General features: G+C 47.6%; 1 long non-coding RNA gene across 1 annotated transcript; it reads right to left on the minus strand.

Moving 5' to 3' along the window:
- Window positions 1-1601: 1601 nt before the first annotated feature.
- LOC144771594 (uncharacterized) lies at window positions 1602-4708 on the minus strand. Its single transcript, XR_013599379.1, has 3 exons — window positions 4025-4708; window positions 2647-2778; window positions 1602-1940 (listed from the first exon to the last, which is right to left on the minus strand). It is a non-coding gene; the product is annotated as an uncharacterized LOC144771594 (long non-coding RNA).
- Between the last annotated feature and the right edge of the window lie 15636 nt (window positions 4709-20344).

Below are 20344 nucleotides of genomic sequence, written 5' to 3' on the forward strand. Positions count from 1 at the left end.
TCATTAAATGCATCACAGAGATGCTGCAACCCTTTGAGGTCTTCACACGTGCAGTTAGCAGGGAGGACTGTACTATGGGCCAAGCCATCCCATTGTTGTACATGCTTGAGCAACAGGTGAAGGAGGTCTGTGAAACATACGAAGGTGACGAACAAAAAGTTGATGCATATACCTTAGCCAAGGGCTTAGTCAACCGCTTGTGTGAAAATGTAAGGCTCAACAATATTGTGTCAGGTGAACATTACATAACTGCAACAATCTTGGATCCACGGTACAAATTATTTGTCAGCAGTAACGAAGTAATTCCATTTTCAGATGAGGATGTTGACAAGTACAAAACTTCCATAGCTGCGGAAGCTAATGAGTTAGAAACTGAACGGCTGTTACTTAAAGGCCTGCCACTGCCAGCCCAGGCCAGTCCAAGTACTCCTGACGCAAGTTCTTCACAGCGTGAGAGCAGTGCGTCTGCTTTCCAGCAGGCACCAACAGTACCAAAAGCAGCACCTACACGATCTGATTCAGCAGACCCAACCAAAAGCATAACTGATTTTTTTATACAGAAAGGGATGGGTAAGTCCGTTGCTGTTGCAAAGGGAAAAGAGGACCAGCAAAGCCGAGCACCAATGAACATTGAGCGGATGGTTCAGGCCTATCTGGATGACACAACAGAGGTGTTCATGGAGCAAAGCCCATTGGTCTATTGGTATGAAAGAAGGAGACAGTGGCCAGTGCTGAGCAGGCTGGCGATAAAGTATCTGGCTTGTCCTGTCTCCTCTGAGCGGGTTTTCAGTGCTGCTGGTGCCATTGTCACATCGAAAAGGACTAGTCTCTCCCCCAAAAGCGTGGAGCGGCTGACAATGATAAAAATGAATCAACGCTTCATACCACCAGACTATCAAGTACGTGAATCACCGCCGGATGAAGAAAGCGAGTGTGAAGAAGACGTCCTCACTACTGGGTTACATGACCTACTTCTGTCTGAACGCACAGAGTTTGAGGACGAGCTCCTCTTCCCTGACAACTAGGACAGGTATGTTAAAGGAATGATGCAATGCATTGCATAGGATTGTTTAGCCGACTCTGAGCAAATGTGCATGGAATTAAAGTATGCTAGTAGTAACTTCAGACTCACGTGATGGGCAATTTTCCCATGTTATTTAATAATATAAATTATTTATGCACTTGTGACCCTACTACTACAGGTGCAGTCAGTACTTAATTTATCGTTCGTAGTGCATGTTCATGTTGCACAACGTACATTATTTGGTGAAACAGTCCCCCCTCCACCCCCCCAACAAACACAAATGAACTTCAAATGTTTTCTTGTGAAAATAATATCTTTGTTTTATTTTTATATTTTAATAATGATAATAGAAAAATAAAATATATAACAAATGTAACCCCCTGACCCAGAGCTGTCCCTCCCTACCCTCCCCTAACCCCAACCAAATTTCAACCCAAATGTACACCCCAACTCCCACATCCCACCCACCAACAAAAGGATTAAAAAAGCGGCAAAAAACAGGGTCCATTTCAAAGCCGGCGGGCTTTCAGGTGTTTGTCCACCAGTATTTTGACACGCTCCTCTAGACTGTCCTCCTGCTTCTTCCGCTCCTCCTCCAACTTCGCTACCCGGCGGAGAATCTTTGCTTTGAAAGCACGGCACCTACACTTGCATGCATGTGGTTGTTGTTGTTGTTGTGGGGGGGCCGCCGAAGATGTAACAATGCGGCGGCGGGCGGCTGCCTGACCACGGCGACGTAGTCCTGCAGGCTTGGGGCCCGGGGCATTGGAAGAGGCAGCAGCTGCTGCCGCCGCCTCCTCCTCCTCCTCCTCGGCCTGATCCACCAGCCGGCGGTAGGCCTCTACAATTGCCTGCAGTTTCCGCTGCCGGGCCCGGACTGCCAACTCCTTCCTGGTTGGTTTTTGGGAAGGAGTAACTATAAAGAAAGAAACAGAATTGTTAATCCAAACTCCCCGCAAATCAAGAACACAACATTGATTCAACACATAGTGGGCGGCACAGTAGCACTAGCAAGCAAGCTGAGTACCAGAAATAGTGTTGCGTCTATCTTGAACATTCTACAGCCTCTATTCATTTTTCGGACTTTTTGGCACGGCTTTATGTCTGCCCTATTAGCATGGGTGTACTTCAACGGTCACACACATTAGAACGAACACCTGTCTTTTACATATCTCCTTTTGTTCCGGGAAGGCGGGAACACTCTCAACGTAACATTAATTAACAGGGGGCAGCTAGTAGCACATGTCTAGTAAAGACTATAATACTTTATACCGCGCAACAAACCTTATTTGGTTTGTGTTTCACCAGCAACGACCCATGCACCCAGTCGTCCCCTCCTTCCCTTGCCTTTGGGTTTGCCCAAAACACCGCAGCTGCTGAGACTATCCACTAACCACCGGTATTGGGTGTGTCTCCCAACCACGCTGGCAGCTGTGTTTTCCCCTTTACATGCTTTAACAACAACCCATGCATCCGACTGCTATCAGGCACTTGCATTACTGTAGTGGTAATGCTTAGCATGCTAATGACAAGTAAAGGTAACATATATTTTCCAGTAGAGTACAGTGAGAAAGTTTTCCCCTCCCACCAAGTAATGCAGATCACTATTGAATGTAACTTACCATCGCCCGCCGCTGTTGGCTCCCCCCCCACTGCTGCTGGTGTAGGTGCCTCTGTTCCTCCTGTCCCCGCCGGGAGCGCTGAAGCAGCGCCGCTGTCCCCGTCGGCACTGGTCGATGGTAAGGGTTCTGCACCTATAAAAATAAGTACGCCTTTTTAGATGGATGCACAGCCCACTTTGTACTTGTTCACCAAGAATGGAGTTCTTCAAAACAGTTAAGTCCAACGTACGTAATCAGTATGAGTCCACATTGCATAGTACAGCAGAGTCACTACACATATTATTAGCATTCATTGTTATGGTATGGTACCCAAGCTCATCTCATCTGTCCTGCTACTCTAGTCCTTGGAAATTGGAAGTGAACTATGTAACCTTTGTACATCAATGTATCCAGTTTTGCGCATGTGTTAACTCGCAGCTTGTTGCGCAGTACGAGAAGACGCTCTGGGGCAACACATCATTGTTCAATGCATACACCTGAAGAGGTGGGAAAGTAAAAGGGCCCGTATTTAAGTTTTCTATGTGGATTGTGGGATACAGTTTGCTTACAGGTTACACAACTTCTTTTTAGCATGGCTGCATAAAACTGGCATAAATGTATTTAATACTGTCTAACGTGCACCACTTTTGTCATTATTTTTCGGCAGGTGAGAAGATTGCCTTCTACGAAGCGGACATTTCCATAGCTTACAAAAAAAGAGGAATATCTGACCAGTATACGTTGGTGAGAGGTCTCCGATAGTTGCCACATTTCCCTATTGTGCACTAGTAGCTGTACAAATGTTGATTACTTTATAATGCCTGTTTTAACTCTGGATTTTTTCTGGTGGGCCCTTCAACGTATTGGACGGAAGCACTTAAAAACATTGATGTTACTTACTTACTTCTAACAAAATAAAGCTTTTGAATGACCACTTTGACTCTGAAGTTTATTTTCACTGTCTGTTGTCTTAGAGACTCACACGAGTGAGTGAGCAAAAGGGGGTTTCTTAGCTAACGGTTTGTGTCCTAAAAGCATTCGGCATCTTGGTATTGGGGTTCAGGAGTGTGATTTGAACAATAGACCAATGACTCAGGCCATATAGGCTGACGTTCAGTGAATTGTGCGTTCCTCAGAGTTCTGTGACTGAGGTGTAAGTAAGGTCCAACCTGCCTATCAGTACCAACAACATCCAATTTTCGTGTGCATAGTTACATAGTTGTGCAATATGTATATAACTCCGTAGGAGATAGAAGAATACCCACAAGACTAGTAGTGGTATACTAACGTTTACAAAAATACTAGACAAACATCATTCTGGATGCCTACTTGGTTGCTGTCAATTGACAAAGCACTGCAGACACATTACAGAGGAAAAAACAAGCACTGTTGGACTTACTGGGGACAGCAGCAGGATCCGCAGTAGAGGAGCTCTGTGTAACTGGTGGTTCACCCGCCGACTCGGTCCCTGTATTCTGCTTGCCCCTGGATTCTGTGGTTCATGTAAAAATTAAAATAATAAACATAGATAAATACATTGAGTGATGTGAAACATAGACATAATTGCAAATCACACTGCTACAGTGGAACAGAGCCGGAGGCAACAAATCCATGCCAGGGGCCGCAACGCAAATATGTATCCATCCTTAGAGTATTATTACATTAAGGATATCTATTGGTGCGGTGGCCCCTGAAGTTTGGTGCCCCTGTGCAGTTGCACAGCTTGCACATGCCCCCTAGAGCCGGCCCTGGCTGAGGTAAGAAGAACAAAGTAACGTTAGCATTCTTTGCAAGAAAAGGATTCCATTCATGCAGAAGAGAAGGCCGTGAAAAAAATGCTACAATATGCAAACAACGTACAATTAATAATTATCCATCCACCGCTATTTCACTGACGGACAAAGGAAGGACAAGACTCTATTAATAGCATTAACTAACTCCAGTTCTCAGCAATAAAGAAAATCTCACATCAATAAACAGCAACAGCTAGCGCCAAGTTGAAACAACACGCAAGAGCCAGTGAAGAAGAAGAACACTGTCATACAATGACAGTAGATATACCGGAATACATCGCAAATGTAACTAGGGGCAACAGTCATCGCGTTACTTATTCAGCCAATATTTACAAAGATACAATAACAATATTTAGACAACTATATATCTATATATGTATATATATATATATATATATAATCTATATGTATATAATATATATATATATATATATATATATATATATATATATACACACTTTATTTTTGGGGTAGCCACTCACCAAGACCCACAACCTCCACACCAAGCAGGTCCAACAGGTCCTGCTCACGGTCCAAAATGTCGGCCCAGCGGTGGGACAGCTGATGGTGGGTACGCCGGATACCGGAGCAGCGGAAGACTGCACGGCGCACCTTCGCCCACCGCCGGAGACGCTCTTCAATGTGCTGGTATCCGGAGCCGGGCCTGCCGCCTGCTGCCAAAGTCAAGGGGAGGTGACGTTGGATAAAAAAGACCAGGGCGGCCAACTCCTCCTCCCCAAAAAGTTGGCGGGGCGTCACTCCTGCCGGGCGCATTCTGCCGCAAGGCAGCCTGGTTTTTTTAGGCACAGCCGCCTTGCCCTTTGAGCCGCCGATTCTGCTGGCACCCTTCACCATGGTTCTGGGTGGAGGGGAGAAGGAAAGTTGAAGACAAAAAGGTTAGGGGAAGAAAGAAGAAAGATAAAAGAAGGAAGTAATATAAAACAAGAGAAAAGTTGCAAAAAAAGTGGTAAAAGTAAAAATAAAATGAGAAATATAAACCTAGGCACAGACAGAAATAGGTACGAAGTAAAGAAAGTTAGAAAAACTGAGGGAAAAGACCAGGATGGAAGAGATAGGAGTGAGATGCTGAAGTAGGCCCAAAACCATAGCCAGAGTGTGAAATCGAAGATGGCTCTGCCCGTCGCGACCGCCGCGGTAAGTTCGCGCGATATTTGACGCGATCACGCACTTTGGCAGTGCGAACGAGAAGATGAGTTCCCGAACATGTCTAACACAACGCGAACACGTTACTTGTGACCCGGAACCGGAAATAAGGGAACGCAAGCGGGCGGGACAAACCTCATTGAGTAACTTAGCGCGCTAGCTATCGCGAGCATGCAGGCAGCGCCCCGAACACGCGCACCGCGCTCCCGAAGACGAAAAACGGCGCGCGAACGGGTCTAGCAACCTACTACGCATGTCCGCGGAGCTACGCGTAGCTCGCGGAGTGCAAGTGCGTCTTCGCGTAGCTTCGCGGAGTGCGGCTACGCGAACTACGCCCAGGCTCTAGATGTTCTGTTAGCCAAAGAGGGAGGAGTCTGTAAGGCTTTGAAGGTCCAGGAATGTTGCACTTACATTCCAGACAATTCAAAACCTTTAGAAAAGTACATTCGAAACATTACTGAAATACACAATGAAATTGAGGATTTGACGAAGGTAACAGTGTGTGAAAAGGTAGGTCAAGGAATGGGTAAAGTTGGAGGTTGGTTTGCCAACCTAGGAAAGAATATCATTTGGTACATACTGAAACCTATCATCATAATAGTGATTTGTATAATCATTTTGTGGGGATTGGTGCGGCTGTACAAATGGTATAGATCAAACCGGTTGCAAAGAACCAGGAGAAGGCAAGAGAGGAGATTGACTGCGATGCAGGATAATCAGTATAGGAGTTTGAAGGCTCTAGAGATGATGAAACGAGGGGGTACTGCAACGACTTCAGTTTGACTCAGACCTTACCTCAGGGATGGTGTTGTAATGATGATGACTACTAAAAGTCATTAAAGGGGGGATTGAGAGAGCGCAATTCAAGAAAATATAGAAGTGCACCATATTTACAAGCACGTTGTATTAGTTTAGTAAACATTTTATAAGAGTGTCGAATTTATAGAGTGAAAATATATGAGAGTGTTTAATTAAAATAGAATACTTATATCAAGTGTGAAAAGCTAATGTAGATGTTTGTAGAGATGTTAGAATGATGTTGAAATCTCATGTTATGTGGCTGTTGTAGGGGAAATGTAATGCTGCTAAACGTAGAAATGTGTAGGCCACATGGCAGTTCACATAGAGTACAAGATGCTGTTACACTCTTACACGATGGTGGATTTCAATGTTATTGTAATTCAAAGTATTATTGATCCTAGAACTGAAATATGTTTTATAGACGTTTCATATAATCATTGTGTGTAATAAGTTAGAATGCTGTTTAGAAGAAATTAAATGTTTTGCAGAGTGCACAGGCCCGTTCATGTAATTCTAGATAGGCCTGAATAGACAAAGTCATTTCGTTTGATCTGTATGTGCTCGTTAGAGAAAGGTCGTGTTAAGCACAAACTGTGGAGCCTGTTCAAATGGTTTACGACTTAAAGATATGGTGGAGGCCGGAATTTGGGGCCCACAGTACAAGTGTCTGTTTGCAGGTGCGAGGAGGTTTTAATCAAGAGAGTGATGAATAGACTTTTGTTCAAGAGAGCCAGGCACAGGCCTGGAGGAGTCTTCAGGAATTTCCTGGGGGTACCGTCTTGCCGGAGAGGAGCCTGGAAGCAAGGTCAACGCTAACGATGGGCCCAGAGGAGTACCAGCATGGAACATACCAGAACCAACACCACGTGAGGGGCGTCTCTAAGGGGTGTCTCCAAAGGGCGTTCCTATTGTAAGTGTGATTTTGTATTAGGGACAGTACCCCGGGGTGGAGTTAAGGCAGATGATCTGAGGAACCTAAGAGAGCGGATGGGTAGGCAGATAGGGAACTGCGAGACATCGTTTTTGGAACAAAGACTAAGGGAAGTGTGTGATCTTCTTTGGAAGTCACCACTGCTGACACCTTTTTAGGTTAAGATCTTGCTAAGTAGGGATGTCACTTAGTCTAGTGTAGGGACAGTCTAATCTGTTTTTCCTTCCTTTCTGTAAATGACTCATAAGCTACAGCTTGTGTCTATTCTTGCAACTTTGATGATTTTTGAATTGGTTTTGGTAATATTCTTCTGCCGACTAAGAGCATTTAGAAAATTCATGTTTGTATTGATACCCGTATATCTTTTGAACCTTATATTGAGGTGTTTGTATCTCCAGTTAAGTTTGGCTTTGTAATAAACTTTTAAACTTTTTAAGCTTCAGTGGTTCTTTAGAGTGGAGTAAGTCATTAACGGATTGACCTAGTAGTGGATTGCCTTTTACTCTTTGACAGGTACCAACGGTTCAGTCGACCGGAGTTGGGATCTAGATCTATAACAATAGACCAGAAATCCCGCGTTAACATGACTATACCGGAAAAAGAAATATAATTCTGTAACAGACTGAATTACAGGACAAAAAGGCAGAGACCCTTCCATCTCTGCTGCCGGCATGTGCCCTTAACACCCACCCCCGTCTGGAATCGAGGTTCATGCACCTGCGTGAAACGCCCTAGGACTCTCCTTAAACGTGTGTGCAAGGCGGCATCACCCGATTACATGTATGACCCTGGCACTGCACGGTTTTACTTTAAGAAGAGCCTGGTGTGCTCGGACGTACGTCCCACTTTGCTCTGATCTTTGTCTAGACTTTTACTTTCTTTTACTCTCTCCTTTTGAAACACCCCGCCTTGGGACGCAGTCACCGGTCAAAGGCAGCTTGCAGCTGTCTCTTCCTGCTGCGCTGTCTCCCTCTTGACTGTTCCCAAACGCCGGCTTGTGTCCCTTGTCAGACACGTGGGGGCGAAGGGTCTGACACTTGTGTGATTTGTTTTTTTTGGGATGGCATCTGGTGCACGCGTCGCTGCGAGAAATGAGCGCCCAATCCGCCTCCAAAACAGCTTCATATGCATTACATGTAATTTGGGCAGGAAACGCGCAAAATAACTTTGCTCAAGACTTACTTTTCAGTGCACGCAGTATTCAGCTGGCACAGGCGATTCGTTTTTGAGACAGACATACAATATATTCACTTTAGTAATAAATTACCATATTTAAAAACATGTACAGCATTGATTTTGTTCTTGAGTGTCCCGTTCAATTACCTCACACTGAGATAATTCCCCTAAAATTGTATGTAGGTCAGGCCTTATCATGAGCACTGAAAGGAAGTCAACTCGCAGAAGAAACCGAGATTAAGAAAGGCGTGGCTTTGGAATTATAGCAGCTTGGGCATAATCTTTTCAAATCAGCTTGACTTTTAGTTTGTCAGGCACTGAATGGATTCCTTTGAAGTCATAACATGGCAAAACGTATGAGTTTTGGCTAAGGCCTTACAAAGACAAGACTGCAGAAATGTGTGATAAGAAGACAAAGGCACTGCAACACTGAAGGAAAAGCACCACCAGTGCCACTCTGCGTAGACAAAAAAGGCTAATAAAAGCAGCAGCCATATGGGGTTGATCATTTCCAAGATGGCGGCATGGATAAAGAACGGTAATAAAGAAAGTGTTGCAATGCTGGGATTGGAAAAACCATGATTGTAGTGTATTTGCTCACAATTGAACCATATTAAGTAGCAGCAGCCTTACATTTTTGTGCATGTTACAGTAAACACAGTGCAGCCCTGTCAGAGGGGTCGCTCTTCCCTAGGCACAGTGGTAGAAGTGGGCGGGATCGGAAGGGCATGGCGTGCCCCTACTTTTTAAATTTAGTGCAGTCCGTTCCCCTACTTTATTTTAAAAATGCGTCCCGGAACGGCAGGGATGGTCTAATGTAAAAAGTATTGCGAGATGGTTCAGCCCTGTGTGATGCAGATTGAGGAAGGCCTCTGAAGTTGCCAAGACCTCCTCCCCCTTACCCTCTGTACCTGGGGCCAGGAGCCTGCCCAACAACACTGTAGAAGTGTTTCACTGGTTTGCTTTTTGTGTTCTCATTTAAAATACGCTGACTGAAATTGCTGTTAGCAGAGAATCATCAGTACCTTGGATCAGCACTGTATGAATTTCACATTGAAGGCGGCGGCAGTGTTATGGCACAGCACTACCAACTGCCTGCCACAGGACAGTGTCTGCATTGCCCGTGTCTGCCCCGCAACACCTTGTTCCTGTCATGGAGGTTTCCCACAGCCAGTTGCAGTTAATAAATACAGGGACCCAAAGATATGTGGGATCAAAGAATAAGAACGGACGTGGTACAGATAGGCTTTTTTAAATTTATTTATTAGTTTTCACTTTTATATAGCGCAAACTTTACCCGCAGGTATCAGAGCGCTTTAAATCAGCATGCTTATAACAAGCAAGACTAGCACTCTATATTACTGCCAACTTTGCTTAGCATAGGCAACAGCTAACCATTCACAAACAATGTTTATATACCAATTGCAAATTAAAAAAAAAAATGAATGCAAAGCATTGTCATTTACAATGCCAGTAACTCAAAGTTTAATGCTGCGAGACCTATTGCATTGCAAATGCTTGTTTTTTGTGCAGACTGAAAAATATGTTCCGAAGTTGCTTTTGCCGGAAGGCTGGCATCCGACACTTGTGAGAAGGCTACTTCTTAAGCATTCGATGTAGAACGGCAGCTCATCCAGATGACGTGTTTTCCCGCCATTACAGAAAATGGCTGTCTTAACAGAGGGGCGGAACGCAGGGGAGTTAAAAGGCGGCCTGATCCCAGAGAACATCGCTTAAAGTACTGCGACGCCGTTTCCGTTCAGAAAAGAGAGCCTTGGCAAAACAACACGTGGGCGAACATGGATGGGTAGGCGCGCTCGACTCGCCCCCAGCCAGAACCACGTCATCGTTCCTGTTTTAACGTGGAAGACTGACATTAAATTAGAGTCCTGTCGGCCAACGCAATTTCCTATGATTTCAAAATCAGCAAGCAAGTGGAGAAAACAGTCAGAGGCTAATAACACACCTCACGATCACAAATTAAAATACACAACATCATAGGATGCGCGTCCAGTATCCTTCCCACAGGAGCAGGATACCGGGTATTCGGTTATACGCTGAATCGTCCTAAAGCCCCACGACCATCCTAGAAATGAAAATGTTATGCATTCGAGGTTTTTTTGCCATTAGAGATTCTACATTTAATATGTCTGCTCAGTGGGGTGCTAGCAAAATGAGCTATTCGTGAAGCTGAGGATTCTAAGCAATGAATTAAAGTATCTCTGCACGTGCCCCGGGCAAAATATCAGAGGTTACTACTGCAAATGAGCGTGAGTTATAATGACTCATCGCTCAAATAGAAAAGCCATGTGTATACACATTAATGCATCTCATTTGTTCCACACAAATTCCTGCATGCCAGTCACAGAGTTGATCACTCCTTTCCTTCTTATTTTGTAAACAAACTGTAAAGTTTTAAAAGGAGTAATGAGAGATTGTGCATATAGCGCTTGCTGCAACTGTGATTCAGTCTGCGGCGCTTTAAGTCGCAGAAGTTAATCCCACAAGCAGTATTGGTCATTATGATCACAGGCGCCTGGCGATATTTGAGAGCGGTTGGGTGTAATAGTAGTCCCGAATTCTAGCAAGCTTTCTTTCTAGGTTAGCAAGGACTCTCGTGTAATATTCCAGTCTGTGCATGATGTTCCACTAAACCCTCATGCAAGTTTGAACTCTTTTTCACATTTTGCCATGGGTGCCTATATTTTAAGAATTAAAGTCACTGTGTCATGGTCTCCCATATGCCAGCAGTGCCCCCTTATGCCAAGAATTACCCACAGTATGCCAGTGCCAGACAAAATGTTGCCATTGATGTCAACCATATACCACTGCTGCGCCATGTAAAAAAATCAGCTCCAGCATATCATGTCCAGGATTATGTATTGGGTGCTGCCCCTCCTATGCCACGATTGCCACACCGTATGCCAAGAAATACTTCCAGTATGCCAGCACCAGCATTTTACCTTGGGTGCCTCCATATACCAAGAATTACCAATAGTATGCATGGGCCTGTATTTTGCCAATAGTGCCTTCCCTCGTGCCAAACAATCTGCTATATGTCAGTAGCTATATATTGCCTTGGGGGAATCCATAAGCCGAGGGCGTAGCTATCATTGGTGCAGCAGGTACAGAGGAGTATGGGTTCCCCAAACCCTGATTATTTGATGTATGTTATTATTCATGAAGCAGCCATGAGGCTCTTGTTTCTTACACCAGGGCTCATGATACCCTAGCTATGCCACTGCCCATAAGGCAAACATCACCTGCCAGGACCAGAGGTAGACTTGCAATAACGACACACATGGACAAGCACACCCTCACATTTACCCCCTCACATGAAAAAACACACACTCTCTTGAATACTGTCTGAACATCAAAGGCAACTGGGCATCAACATGGCAAAGAGTCCTGCTAAATCCCCACCTTCCAATTGAAATTCACGGCCAGGACCTAGGTGTAGAAGAAGCAATAACCTCTGAGGAAACCGCTTGCATCTATGAGGTAGTGCTTACTCCTAGATATTACATCAAGGGCCCGCATGATATTTTGGAAAGAAACAATATCCTTCGGTTATTTAAACACGTTGCATCCCTTGCACAAAATTTCTCAGATGACCTGGAATGGGTCAGATTAAAGAAACTCCACAGGGACACCCACAGCGACTCGACCCCAGTGGGATTTAGTCAACAGCGACTCCAACATGCTGCACTGGGAGAATCACAACAGCGAGCAGACTGGGGCATAGATGTACAGCCTCCCCCGGCAGATGAAATATCCTCTTGTCCTTACCCCCATCTACGGGGAGAAAGGGGCCTCCTCAGTTCTGCGGGGCACCAATAGCACCAAGGTCGGGAGCTGTAGCCAAATTAGCTCAAGTGCCTCCACCAACATCAGGGTTACATATTATGCAATCAATGCGTTGCACAATTATGCCAAGCTGTACCTGCCCCCACAGTTGTCCAAAGAACACGGAGGGAGCATCCCTAACATCAGTCAGAGTCAGTTCATCAGAGATGGGGAAAGGGATGAAATCTCGGACCACCAATAACGAACTCCTGGAACATAGCAGGGATCTGGAAAATCTCCAAGGAGAAGCCAATACAGGATTTTCAAGCTAATGGTGACATACTGTATTTCCAGGAGATCTGGGCCATGAACACCACTCCCTTAACAGGGTTTACAAATTATATACAGCGCCCAGAAAACAGAATATCTTTGGCCTGTCTTTAGGAGTACCCTCGGTCTTTTTAAGACATGAATGTAAACTCAGAGTAACAGATATAGGCACTAAGACACCTGAGATTCAAGTCCTATTTATCAAAGGTCCAAAGCTTAATTTTCAACCCCTCTGCCTGCTAATAAACTGCTATATCAACCCCGCACAGATTAATAAGAAGGAATTCATGAAATCTTTAACAAGAACATAAGAAGATCTTCTGACACACTATAAATCCCATCAGGCAATCGTAGTCGGCGATTTCAATTTGGGAGATCTAGACAAGAGAATAGTTTTGCCCTGGTGCAGGGGCCTGGTTTGTTCAAAAACCTTAAGGGACACGTCCATAATCAACTGCATCGTTGTCAGCGAAACTATTGAAGCCAGGCTTATGGACTTTGATATCGATTACAGGGTCAAAATTGATCAAAGGCTGTTGTGGATCACACTGCAATTAGCAGTCCCCAAAGCGACCACCTTCCAAGTCATTTGGAAATCCACAAGAGAAGAGCGTTACAAGGTACACCGAAGGATAAAATGGCCAGCCAAAATCGGAGACAACCTGTTAGCGTGGGTGGAGATGAGAAAGCACAGCACAAACCCATCAACTCCAGCCTCAGTAACAAGTAATTGGGAGGCCATCGTTGCAGAGCTTCAACTGGAACAGGGAAATGCACAACACAAGAGCTTGTGAAGTAAACCGGCCATGACATCAGGTGCTCCCTGCCGCCCTAAGGACTCAATCAACTGCATATGCGCTCTCCGCAGGGCTCTGGAAGCCACGAAAAGAGCCAGAAAACCGATTGGTGGCTGCTCTATCACAGCTCTGAGGTCAGCTTACAAAAAGAAAGTATGGAAGAACAAAAGAGAGCACATCGGAAAAAACATTCTCAAAGTGTTTTCCTGCTGAAAGAGAGGAATCCCACCAGGCTATGGAGGCACATTAACCAGCTCGGCAACAGAGGGGTGAAAAGGGAGAATTTGGTATCTGAATGAGACTGGGGAAGTTACGTCAAACAGCTATACTCGCCAGTCCCATCGGACAAAGGTCCCACTATTTCAAGGCACTCTGACGTATTTGACACCATGCGTCAAGGCAAGTTAACAAATGATGGGGAGGGAATGTGGTCCGTCGGCATAAACGCCCGACGCAGGTGCCGAAAACCAGCGTTCAAACCTCATGGTCGCTGTGGTGTTGGGCCCTAGGCCCACATGGTGGAGTAAAGCATGACACAGGACACCAGTTAGTGATAGCAGATCTGGCCACGAGCACGTGCACTCTGGCTCTTTTATTGACAGCGTCACCTGACCCAGTGACGTCTGTGGTGGGTGGGTGTTTAGTGTAGGGTTACATAGAAAACAACTAGACTGTGTCCTAGCAGGACACTACATTCCTCCCAAACTTTAATGAAAGGAAAAGCGAATGTCCAACCTGCAAGAAAACAGAACAATAACAGTTGATAGCCCCAACAGATCTTCTTCAGGCGATCAGCTGGGAGAATGTTGAAAGTTCCAGGACTACAAAGTTAGTCAGATGAGCTTCACCTCGGCGGTGTACTTCAGATCATCCTTGTCTTGCTGTGTTGACGCTTATATACAGTGTTCATCACTTTGGGAGCAGAAAGGGTGTGACCCTTGAGGGGTCTCGCAGGTGTTCCTAGTCCAGTGGATGACAACGCTTGTTGGTTGTAGGAGACGACTATGGCACGAGAGGTCTTTCTTTGGATTTGCTGCTCTTGATGCCTCCACATCTCCGTCCAGTCAAGTAACTTCCGACTTGCCTTCCTTGCCAGACTCCTCTCTCACTGGAGCCTCGAAGACTGGCCTCTCCTGCTTGGACTCTTCTCTCACTAGAGACGCTGGGAGGACCCTCTTGCCGGACACGATGGGACCGGGTGGGCCGTGCGGGCTTCGCATGAGCCGCGCAAAGGCGTCGCTGCCGAACTGCCAACGGACTCACCGCCAAGTCTCTCATGATGTCCTCGGGGTGTTGATGTCATCCGCCAGGATGGTCTTGCCGTTAGGACATGGGTTCAGTGTCTTCAACAGACCGTTTCTCGGTGCCGGGTGTTTACCTGGGGCCTTCATGCTTCCTGTTGCCTGTCGTGGAGCTGCCACTGCTGCACCTCTCCCATCCGGATTCCTTTGTCACAGGACATGCGGCCGAGGCCCTTGTCCCCTGGACTGCCACATGATCGCGTGGGCTGTGCGGGTCGCTGCCGAACTTCGGACATGGCCACAGTCGAGTCTTGTGTAGTCCACAAGGGTTGATTGTCTAGTGCTCGGGTATGCTCTGCTTCGGCCAGCTTCAGGTTCACGGGGCACCCATGCAGTTCTTCAGTGGTTGGTCTCCTCGAATGCAGGTTGTAGGGATTACTGGGATCCACACGGATGTTGCGATGTTTCTTGGCCAGCACTGATGTTTCTGTGTGCTGACTGTTGCGATGCTCCTGGGACAGCACCGATGTTCCTGTGTGCTGTGGTTCTCTCTCCTCCTCTGTGGAGTGATGTTGTGTTACTCCATTCTTCCTCTTCGTTCACTTCCTCGACGCGGTCCGGTCTTCTTTCTTGCTTTCTCATGCTAACCCGGATTCTCCATGTAGCGGGCCCTCTACATGTCATCCCCGTGGTCTTGTCCATGTGGTAGGACACTGTCTTCACTTGGCTTGGTGACTAGACCTGTCGTCGTATCTTCTCTGTTGCTGCTTTTCTTTCCGTGGTGACCAGACTGGGTGGGCGGTTTTCATCTTGGGCATGAGTTGTCATGCTGTGCTATTTTCTTTGTGGTCGCTATTCACCGTCACGGTGTTTTGGCGTTGGCGCGCTTTGTCTGCGCGGAGGAGGGTTGCGTCACCGCTCCTGGTGCAACTCTGGTGCATGCTGCCATGCGTGCTGACGATGGCGCTCCGGTTGCTGCGAGACATCACTGTCTCTGTTGGGGACTTTTGTGCTCTGTCCCGTGGCGTTGGCGTGTCGCTGTGCAGCGTCACTGTGGCGCTCCTGATTCCTGGCATGTTCCGGCGCAGTGCTGCGCGGTCCTGGCGTGCGGGTGTGGAGTTCTTGGATGCCTGTTGCGAGTCGTTGGGTACTTGCTGCTTTGGCTGTTGTCAGGGACTTGCTGCTTTGGACCGTTGGCGGGAGTAGTTGAGGCTGCAGTGAGTGCCTGTGGCCACAAGGCGGCGTTGCTCTCTCCGTCCGTTGATCGCGACAGTCATTCCCCTGGACGTTTTTCCAGTGCTTGGCAGTCATTTCCCTCTAGACGTTCTGTCAGTGCTTCAGTTCTTGCCGAGGCATTCGTGCCTCTTCCCACATTGCGTTGGAAGTGGCGACTGCCGACTCCTTGCTGGTGTGTGTGGGTGTGGTGTTTCCTACGTGGTTGCGTTGCGCATTTACTTGCTGCTAGGTATTGGATGCTTTCGTTGGGGCGTTACGCAGTCTGTTGCCCCTTGCTGCTGCTGATTTCTCTTGTGTTGTGCAGTGCTTGTTTTTACTTCCTATTGATGCAGGTGCACTTTTGCTTTTGGCCACTGGGTGGCAGTGATGCTGGATAGCTTCCTTCCAGCCGTAGCTTGTTGTGCCTGATACTCTCCTCCCTGGCTGTGCACTCTACTGTCCTTGCTGCTCTCGGGCTGCACCGGGGGCTGGAGTGACTGCTGACCGTAGACGGCGGGAGTGAGACCTCACCTCTTTCCTCGGTGAGTGTGTGCTTATTTTTATTCTTTGTTCCTGGGAGGCAGGAGGGCCTGTGCGTGGATGTACTGTCTTGCTGGTTGTACCGGCACTTTCTGCTTTCTCCTGTTTGGGAGCGTTCTGGCCGCTTATCGGCGTTTCATTGTTCTGGCAGGTGGGGGCATAATTGTTTCATCCCCAGCGGCGTTCAGCTTCCATTTTCGCTCACAGCCCACCCCCGCAGCTCCTCATTGCACACGCTGCGCGGGGTGGGGAAAAGTCGACATTGCCCTCGGAGCTTGCTAGCTCTGTTCCGGAGCTGTCCTGCTGCCCTCCGGGCGCTCGGGAGAGGGGCTGGATGACTGCGGTAGTGTTGTGTGTCACTGTGCGGGGTGAGCACCCGCTTGTGGGGGCATTGACGCTCACAATCCCGGCGCTTGTGTGCGGGTAGGCTCCGCTTTCGCCCAGCGCCTCCTTGGAGTGCCTACACTGCGGGCAGGGTCAGGCCGCTTCTCACCAGGCAGGGCGCCATTACCTTGCGGAGACCTGCAATGCTTGTCGCATGCCGCGGGTGGGCTCCGCTGGCTCTGCAGTGTCTTTCTTCGCTGGGGGCGCCACCGGCGGGCCGCGGGTGGGCTCCGCAGGCACTGCTGAGTCTTCCTTTGGGGGGGGCGCTACCTGCGGGCCGCGGGTGGGCTCCGCTGGCCCGGATCACGTTGCGAGGGGGGTCGGGAGGCGGTTAGCTACTCCGCTCCCACCCCCTCGTTGTTAATGTTATTTGCGGGTCCGGCCGCACTTTCCCCCCCCCGCCGTCGCTCGCCGCTTCAGTCACACACGCGGCGGGGGCAGGGGACGACTCGGGCAGGCCGCGGGTGGGCTCCGCTGGTCCTGCTTATATTGGGGCACAGTTCATGAGTCACTTCGCCCCTGGGGCTCACCTTCGGCCGGCGGGCCTGGTCCTGGGCTGCGGTCGTGGCGGGTGGGCTCCGTCCGGCCGGTGCACCTCTCCGGTGGGGGTCTCTGCCTCGCGGCTGTCTCAGGTGGGCACTGGGCGGTCCGCTCTTTCCAGGTGGCGCTGGCTGGTGGCGGCCGACGCGGGTAGGCTCCGGTCGGCTCGGCCTTGAAGGCTGGTGCGGTGGGCCTCACGGTCGCTGCAGGCTGCGGGGCTCCGACGTGCCCACCGGCTTCTCGGCGCTGCTGCGCCCTGCTACAGGGGGTGCCCTGCAGGCGGGCAGCCCTCTCCCCCTTTTTCCGGGATGTATGGCAGGGTCACGCGTGGCTTCACTACAGGCCTCGTCGCCAATGTGGTGTTGGGCCCTAGGCCCACATGGTGGAGTAAAGCATGACACAGGACACCAGTTAGTGATAGCAGATCTGGCCACGAGCACGTGCGCTCTGGCTCTTTTATTGACAGTGTCACCTGACCCAGTGACGTCTGTGGTGGGTGGGTGTTTAGTGTAGGGTTACATAGAAAACAACTAGACTGTGTCCTAGCAGGACACTACATTCGCGTCCACATCCTGTGATTCTGGGCAAATCACTTAATCTCCCCATGCCTGAATGTGTAATGTAAATACGGTGATCATGTAAAGCACTCCAATACCTTAGGGTCGGTTTCGCGCTATATAAAATATACAAAAATAAATAAATCATGAAGATCATTAAGAAAATACGGAATGATGGAACACTGGGACCAAATGGGATCCCTGCGCTAGTTTTTAAAACAGAACAGACCTTTTAGGCATTAATTTTGAACCCCCTTTTTAACAATGCTTTTAACACTGCAACGACGCCGGACCCCTGGAGGGGTTCTATACTCTTTCCTATTTACAAAAAAGACGACTGCTCCAAGCCATCAAATTACAGGCTTGTAGCCATTCTTGATCTTGAAGCGAAGGCCTACGCCTGAATACTGTTGAAGAAATCATCCCCTTTTTTCAGTCAGGATGTATGCCACACTCCTCTACTATGGATAATATTATAATGCTGGCCTACTTATCTACACAAGCATTTAAGAAGAATCACTGCCACTGTTCTGCTGCTTCATTGATTATAGTACTGCATGACAGGGTGGATAGCGCAGACTTTGGGGGAAACTGATCACATGGGGGATCCTGCCCAAACTGCTAAAAGCAATAACATCACTATATCATTGGCCATGGGTTCAGGTCAAAACAAGCCCTAATATAGTAACCTAAAGAGTCCCTACAAAACAACGGGCTCAAATAGGGCTGTGTTTTGGCCCCCCTCTTTTTTTTAACCCCTTCCATGCGGCCGCGATTCTGCGCCTGTGCGGCAGTTTTATTGAGTGGGCGGGTTCATGACGAACCCCAGCCGTCATCAGCAAACGAGCACCGTAGTGCATGACGGCTGGGGTTCGTCATCAGCATGGAAGGGGTTAACCTCTACACTGCAGACTTGGGGGTCTCTCTGCAAGGTGCTAGTTCAGTAGCTCCAAGGCTAGGTAGGGGGAGTCTCCCTATCCTGCAATATGCAGACGATGCAGCTATAATGGAATACACCAGGGTTGGCCTTCAGAGAGCCCTTACTGCATTTGACCGTTAGAATTTGGAGAACCATATACAGGTGAATCAGGACAAAACCAAGGTAGTAGTGTATGGGAAACACCCACATAAAAGGCAAGCTCATTGGCATCTGGGAGATCTGCAAATTGGGACAGTAACTGCCTACAACTGCCTTGGGGTCTTGTTTTCCAAAAGGGCCAATTCGAACACCCACCAACAGCACCTAAGCACAAAGGCCAACTTTCTCATTCACACACTGAAACAACTGAGCCACTGCCTGCTAAGTCAGACTGCAGAACCAATGCTGACAGTTTTAGGAGCAAACCTGTTACCGGCCATCAGCTACGGCCACCTGGCCTTTCCTGGAGCCCTGGAAAAGGTCCATAATTACTGCACAGGCCAAGGCATATGTCAGTGCTGATAGCACCGCGGCTAGCCAGAAAAGCATGGTTGAGGCTGGAGCTTGGTCTTGGCATCCCGGACCTGGCCTACCAAGGGGACCTAATAAAACTCTATATTAGGATCTTGAGAGACAAAGTAGATACACTTAAACACCAACTGAGGGTAATCTTTGAGGAAGAGGGCTCCACCTGACTCAGCGAGGCAATTGACACCTTGAAGATTGAAGTCGCTAGCCCGCAATCATCCCACATTCCTGATCAGCTTGGAAGAAAGCAGTGAAAAAGCAGGTATTGGTAACATTGTTTGAAAAAGACTCTTCTACCTGCTGCCCCAGCTCCATTACAGAGCCACTGGAAAAGACATATATCCAGGGAAAAGCACAACCCTATTTTTGCGATGCATTGACAGCACAGGCCCGGATGAAGATACTTCACATTCACCTTACATCGCTACGAATTACAGGTTTTAATCCAGCCTGGGCATGTAAGGGGGAAATGATATAGTGCAGACTATGCTTTTACCTCGAAATATCTTGGCTGCATCTTCTGTGTTGCTGCCTCAAACCGGTCAACGGTCGTTGTCGCCTGCTTTGTCCTATTTTTAGGACAAATAGGAGTTAGGATGTGCAAGGAGGCTTCGGATCTGTGCCTTACTAAAACAATGGCATCCATCTTAGCCAGACTGGGGAAGTTCACAAATATATATAGATTGCTTTTAACGAATCGTCACAGACTAACGGCACTCCCTTTGACAGGATAATGATAGCAAATTTTTTAGCACAGTACTTTTACTTTATCATCTTTATTTCGACAACATTGTCATAAAAGCAGGCACATTAAATTCAACAATATAGATTAGCACACTTCAATTCAATTCATTAAATTAAAAACATCAATAAGAAATCTCCAATGAGCTATATCATCTCTAAAAAATACAGGAGTCCATAAAAAACATGTAAAAAACATGAGCATCGGAGCACCCCAGCTTTACTTTAAACTCTCAGAGCCTAAATTCATATATATGCTTTCTCCCACTGGACTAG

Source organism: Lissotriton helveticus, chromosome 8, assembly GCF_964261635.1.
Source record: "Lissotriton helveticus chromosome 8, aLisHel1.1, whole genome shotgun sequence".
NCBI lineage: Eukaryota > Metazoa > Chordata > Amphibia > Caudata > Salamandridae > Lissotriton > Lissotriton helveticus.